This window comes from Rutidosis leptorrhynchoides, chromosome 1 (genome assembly GCF_046630445.1).
Source record: "Rutidosis leptorrhynchoides isolate AG116_Rl617_1_P2 chromosome 1, CSIRO_AGI_Rlap_v1, whole genome shotgun sequence".
NCBI lineage: Eukaryota > Viridiplantae > Streptophyta > Magnoliopsida > Asterales > Asteraceae > Rutidosis > Rutidosis leptorrhynchoides.
The window spans coordinates 223,918,427-223,926,262 of NC_092333.1; positions in this window are offsets into that span (position 1 = coordinate 223,918,427).

The following is a 7,836-nucleotide window of genomic DNA, read 5'->3' on the forward strand; positions in this document are numbered from 1 at the left end:
TGTATCAAGAAGATGCCTGTGTTTTCTCTCTACAACCCCATTCTGCTGGGGTGTGTAAGTCATAGACCTTTGATGTACAATGACTGACACTCTTTATTAACAATTTCAGTTCCATTGTTTGATCTGATAAACTTCGATTTAGACTTAAAATGATTCATCAAGTAGGACACAAAAGAACTCAAGGTACTTGAAACTTGTGACTTAGTATGCAACAAATATGTCCAAGTTGATCTAGAGTAATCATCAACTATAGTAAGAAAGTAATGAGCACCATTTAAAGCAGGGGTTTTATATGGACCCCAAAGATCAACATGCAAAAGATCAAAAGGTTGAGTAGAAGAAATTTCACTTCTAACAAATGGCAATCTATGATGTTTAGCAAGAGCACAAGTATCACAGAAAAATTTAGAACTAGACAAATGTTTACAATGTTGAAGTTGTTGTAATTTTGAAAAAGAGGAATGGCCAAGTCTGGCATGAAACAAATCCAGACTAACATTGTTTGCTAAAGCAACAAATTTATTTTGAACAGTAGAAACAGAAGAAATAGTACTATTAACAAGTGATTTGAAAATAGACTTGTAGATGTACAAGTTGTTGATTCCCTTTCCAGCTGCCACAACCTTTTTAGTTAAAAGGTCCTGGAAAAAGAATGAATCAGGTAAGAAGATAGCCATTAACTTTTGTGCTCTTAGCAATCTAGCAACAGATAGCAAGTTAAGTTTGAATTGTGGAACATAGAAGACATTGGTAAGAGTTAGGTTTGAATTGAGTTGTATGTGACCTATAGTAGAAACAAAACTATGAGTTCCATCCGGTAAAGCAATTTTAATTGAATTTTTGAGAGTTTTGATGGATGTGAAAAGATGAATGTGAGGTGACATGTGGTCAGAAGCCCCTGTATCTACTATCCAGTCAAACTTCATAGACTAAAAATCAGATTATTCAAGGCATGCTAAAGCATGTTTATATGTGCAGAAGGTTATACCTGCATGATTCATACCAGGTGCCTGCTCTTGCATAGATTTATCATTAAACATCTTCATAACTTATTGATTAACAGCTGCAACTAGCTTCTGATCCAACTCATGTTTGTATTCATTTTGCACCTCATTTTCACACTCAATATCAAATGGTGTATCTTTGTTCATATAACCATCAAAACTAACTTGTGCAGTAACCCTATTAACTTTCTTTTTGTTTCTTTTCCCTTTATACCAATCAGGATACCCCAAGAGTTCAAAGCATTATTCCTTGACATGTCCATCTTCTCTGCAATTAGTACAATACCTTTTTTCATTTCTGCTATCAAACCTGGCACCTTTGTACTCTCTATTTTGACCAGATTTATTCACATTAGCAAAGAAAGCAGTAGGCTCCACAACATGAGTAGTAACTTGCTTCTGTTTTTCAACTTGCTGCACTATATAGTAAGCCTTATTCACAGTTGGAAGTGGATCCATTGTTAGTATCTGACTCCTCACAGATTCATAGTCATCATTAAGCTTCATCAAGAACTGCATAAGCTTTGACATATTCTCTATTTCAAGAAACTTCTCTGCAATACCACAGCTACATTCTCTGATTTTACCACAAGTGCAAGTAGGAATACCATTTAGATTATGCAGCTCATCTCAGCATCTTTTCATTTTATTGAAATATGAAGCTATACTGAGATTTCGTTGTGTAACATTATTCAGATCCCTTTCCAACTGATACACAAGTGGACAATTACTTTGACCATAACGTTCAGCAATTTCTTTCCATAATTCGTATGCAGACTGTGTGTAAAGAAATACTTCAGGCAGTTCAGCTACCATAGAATTTAAGATCCAACATGTGACCATATAGTCACATCTAATCCAACATTGATACGTATCATCAGTAACAGGAGGCCTTGCACTTGTTCAATGACGTTATATGTATTTTTACTACGAAATACAGTATGGTGAGTTTCATTTGCCTTTTTACCCTTTATATTTTTGGGCTGAGAATACATGTGCAATTTTTATAAATGTTTTACGAAATAGACACAAGTAATCGAAACTACATTATATGGTTGAATGATCGAAGCCGAATATGCCCCTTTTTGCTTGGTAGCCTAAGAATTAGTAAACCGATCTACTAATTGATGCGAATCCTAAAGATAGATCTATTGGGCCTAACGAACCCCATCCAAAGTACCGGATGCTTTAGTACTTCGAATTCGTTTTTATCATGTCCGAAGGATTTCCCAGAATGATAGGGGATATTCTTATATGCATCTTGTTAATGTCGGCTACAGGTGTTCAATCCATATGAATGTTTTTTGTCTCTATGCATGAGACGTATATTTATGAGAAATGGAAATGAAATTCTTGTGGTCTATTAAAATGATGAAAATGATCGATTATGATAAACTAATGAACTCACCAACCTTTTGGTTGACACTTTAAAGCATGTTTATTCTCAGGTATTAAAGAAATCTTCCGCTGTGCATTTGCTCATTTTAAAGATATTACTTGGAGTCTTTCATGGCATATTTCGAAGAACATTGCATTCGAGTCATTGAGTTCATCAAAGAGTATTATTAAGCCAATTTATAGTTGAATAGTGGATATTATGAAATGGTATGCATGCCTGTCAATTTTCGATGTAAAGAAAGTTTGTCTTTTAAAAACGAATGCAATGTTTGTAAAATGTATCATATAGAGGTCAAATACCTCGTGATGTAATCAACTATTGTGAATCGTTTATAATGTATATGAACGGGTCCTTTCATGATCGACGAACACAAGTAACCTAATTCAACAGATTACGAAAACGATTGAGCCGTAGCTTTGATACCATATGAAATGCGTAAACGATTAAGAAAATAACAAGATCAAGTATGATCAAACAATCTCCATTAGAATCAACTGAAGGATTACATGAAGAATTTTACAAAAATGAAAAACTAAAATCAACTAAGCCCTAATCTGGATAATATAACAGTTATCGATAGTAACTAACTAACCTGTAACAACTTAGCCATATTTACACTTTACATCCCTACACTATGATAAATGTACACCTTGATATATAACTATATATTCCACAAACACGTATAGATAATTTATTAGTCCTTCTAAAATTTCATTTTTTATTTCCACATTTGAGAAACTCAACCGTCCCATTACCGACCGTCCCTTTTTATCATCTAGAAAAGTTTCCCTTTTATTTGATACTTTTCATACTGCAAGTCTACAGATAAAAGCAAAACACAAAGCGGTTTGCATAAAAATAAGTGTAAAGTGTTGCTGCTACTTTCATGTGTGTCTCTATTTGCCTGTCAATTGTAAATTGTCAACATTGAACAGATTAAGAAACCCCAAAATGAATAAATTAAGGTATCTGTATGAAGGCAATTTCATATTTCTCTCTCATAAACTTTTAAATTTCATATATCTCCAAATATGCATTAAAATTTTTGTACTTTATGAATTGAAAAATTGTATTTTGAAGAAATATGTAATTCATGGGTTTAGGATGGATAAATATGATACAATCTCATCTTTATGGAATTATTGAGCTGTTAGTATCATCATGTATTCATATTTTATATATAATACTAGTGAATTGACCCGTAGAATCACGGGTTTATCTAAATGATACAGTTTAACGATGTGTTTGATGTATTAAGTGAATGTAAATGCTAAAGTCATTTAGTTTAATGACCCGTGAAACCACATATTCCGACTAAGAAACTTGTCATTGTTTTTACAAACATATTGATATACTTAACTTAGTCAAAATAAATGAACTACATTTATTCTCTCACCACTTACTTTCAATTTTGATCACAATTATTATTTTTCTTATCATAAAATTTACATTACAATATTTTATTGAGACGTGTATTTCGCATACATATGTAACGTAATTATCCCGTAAAGAAAACCTATATTTGAATAATAATAATAATAATAATAATAATATAATACTCCCTCCGTCCGACTACAAGTATCTAGTTACTTTTTCACAAAGTTTTAGGAAAGTCCACTAACTTCATTCTCCGCCAATCCAAAATCTTCTCTCTCCAGAATAACCTCTTTTCATTGATTGAAATATCAAGTAGATACTTGAAATGAGACAACCCAAAATAGAAAGGTGAATCATTATCATTTTCATTATTGTAGTAATATCGTTGTATATGTATGTAAATCAGTATTGTTATCTCATCATATTGTTGGTCAAAATAATAACTGAAGTGCTACTGGTGATGTGAGCAAAAGAAGTAAACAATTGTAATTAGTTAGATACATATCAATTTTTTGACGAAACGTGATTTATAGTATCCGTAGCCTATCAATTAGGAGAAATTAACAACAATAAAAAAAATTCAAGTAAGCTAAAGATATATAAAGATAACTAATAGTGATCACATTATGTATTCTCACCTTATAATAGCTTTATACCGTTGAGGAGAATTAGATGATTAGCATGCATCGATTATGGTAGTTAATATCATAGTACATAGTTTAAAGAAGAAAAAACAAGCATGAATAATTGCCGCTAAAAAATTAGGGCATAAAGACGTATCACATTAAGATTGAATAAATGAGTAAATATGATGAGTTTATATGTTTAAAATGGGCTCATATGATATAATCATATTTAAGTGGGTAAATATTTTATTATTAAAGTTAAGAAGTGTATATATGATAAAATCCCTAAATAAATGATAGAATATTTAATTAATGTTAATGACATCATCAAGATGGCTTAGATTTTTTTCTTTTTATTTTTGATTTTTTCTTAACAAAGGAAATAGCCTAATAATTACATCACCATTATAGGATTTTAATAGAAAGTATAGATTGCATATAGATATGGAATTGAAAAACATATTTTTTTTTATTCTTTTTACTATGATGACGCTTATTTTTGTTAATAATTACACTTAAAAATTTTTATGTTAGTCCTCTAATCATAAATTTCAAGTTCTGCCACTAATTATTCCGATACTGCCATATCTCCCAAAGGGTCATTGTAACGATAGCATACAACCTCTTCTTCACCACATGTGAGCCCAAAGTCGAAAGTACGTGTAGACAAAAGAGGATCATTACCACCATTAACTTTTATACTAGTACTAGTATTTTTTTATTATTTTTTTGTTATGGTGTAAAAAAGAATTATAATTTATCGTACAAGCAAGAAAACATTTTTTTTTTTTTTTTTGAGAATTTAACCTTCTTGACTTTCTCTATTCTTAAATTAACTAGTGAAATGACCCGTATAACTTTTTTTTTTGTTTTTTGGCAAAAATAACGATAACATATAACTAAGCCTTTTCTTCAATCGATGAGAAAGACGAACAACAATACAATCGAAACCAGATGCAAACTAAGGCTCGGAAACAGCGAACGAACTCTAAAACTAACCAAAGAGCCTAAGCTAACTAAACCGGAGCCTTGAGCAGCCATACCACTAACAATAACACGGATCACAATCAATAAAAGAAGAACCAATACAAAATCCCCATCTAACCAAAAATTACAAACATAAAAACAAACCAAAACTGCTAAAAAAAAACTAGTCTTCCCTTTACCTTTACCTTTTCGAGTCTTTATGATCGGTTTAACAACCTTACCATTAACCTTCAAACGATTAAATATCTTGCCTCCCCGATTTTCAATCACATATGAAGAGACCTTTGCCGAAGCGTTACCAATCCTAATACCCGGTACTCGAGTAGGAAGCGAACCTTCCTTCTCAAGACTATTAAAAAAACCAAGGTTCCGGTCTACTTCAAATACCTCGGGATCGTTGTCGGAATCTCCAAGATCATCTTCATCCCGAAGTGCAAACTCGTTTACACCTTCCTTTCTTGTCAACCTCTTCTGTAACATCCCAATTATTTAAGGTAATATTTTATGTAATTTAATATATATATATATATATATATATATATATATATATATATATATATATATATATATATATATATATATATATATATTGTTGGTGCTATTTTGTATTATAAGTGGTTAATATTTAAAGTTTGTTAGTCAAGTTGGAAGGGACTAGAGATGCAAAGTTAGATTTAAGGACCTCTCATAATATGGTTTTGGTGGGGAGGGTAGAAAGTGCATATAAGGCAAAGTTAATTAGTAAAAGAGTTAAAATGCTGAAAATGGTATCAGTTGCAAAAAAAAAAAAAAAAAGAGATACAGAGTGTTAGTGTGTGTGTGTGTGTGTGTGGCGATCCAAGTAAGAAGAGAAGGAGAAACCTTCAATTAAAGGAATTGGGTACATGCAATTGGAAATTTATGTAATCTAGTGTGCTCTAATCATCATAGCAAGTTACAATTCTTCAATTTCTTCTCCTTTTGTGCACAATTAAGGTTCTTAAATCCCTAAAGACAAGGTATGAACTTTTATGTCTAAGTATCACTAGAATTGGGTGTTTTAGATGAATCTCAAGCTTAAAAGTTGTTGTATGTTGAGAATGTGCACACTTGTATGATTAAAAACGAATTTGTAATTGATATTGGAAGTAAATTCATGTATGAACTTGCATTTTGAGTGTATGTTGTGAATATGATGAATTTGATGTTATTTATAGCTTAGAATCAAGTCATGCACACTAGGTGTTTGATTAAATGCCTCAATGAAAATGCATATGAGATTTAGTTAATTTGTAAAGAAGAAAGTTTATGTGTAAATTGTTGATGTTATTGTAAGTAATGATATTTGAATGTATGATGATTTTAAGGATGTTAGTAGTTGAAATGGGTTTATGCACATTTGATGCTTGATGAAATGCTTGAAAGAATTACAAGTCATGTTTGTAAGAGATAAACTAGAGAAATTATGTAATTAGGGAATTGATGTTTGAATGTTAATGTTTGTTATAATGGAAAAAGGGAAAAGATAAGTTAAAATGTCATGTATGTAAGTGTTCATGTGATTAATGGGGTTAAAAAGGGGATTAAGTCAAATGTGTAGGTATATGTGAAATGTCCCGTTCTTATTGATTAAAAACGTTCCATATTAATTGATTTCGTTGCGAGGTTTTGACCTCTATATGAGACGTTTTTCAAAGACTGCATTCATTTTAAAACAAACCATAACCTTTATTTCATCAATAAAGGTTTAAAAAGCTTTACGTAGATTATCAAATAATGATAATCTAAAATATTCTGTTTACACACGACTATTACATAATGGTTTACAATACAAATATGTTACAACGAAATAAGTTTCTTGAATGCAGTTTTTACACAATATCATACAAGCATGGACTCCAAATCTTGTCCTTATTTAAGTATGCGACAGCAGAAGCTCTTAATAATTACCTGAGAATAAACATGCTTAAAACGTCAACAAAAATGTTGGTGAGTTATAGGTTTAACCTATATATATCAAATCGTAACAAAAGACCACAAGATTTCATATTTCAATATACATCCCATACATAGAGATAAAAATCATTCATATGGTGAACACCTGGTAACCGACATTAACAAGATGCATATATAAGAATATCCCCATCATTCCGGGACACCCTTCGGATATGATATAAATTTCGAAGTACTAAAGCATCCGGTACTTTGGATGGGGTTTGTTAGGCCTAATAGATCTATCTTTGGGATTCGCGTCAATTAGGGTGTCTGTTCCCTAATTCTTAGATTATCAGACTTAATAAAAAGAGGCATATTCGATTTCGATAATTCAACCATAGAATATAGTTTCACATACTTGTGTCTATTTTGTAAATCATTTATAAAACCTGCATGTATTCTCATCCCAAAAATATTAGATTTTAAAAGTGGGATTATAACTCACTTTCACAGATTTTTACTTCGTCGG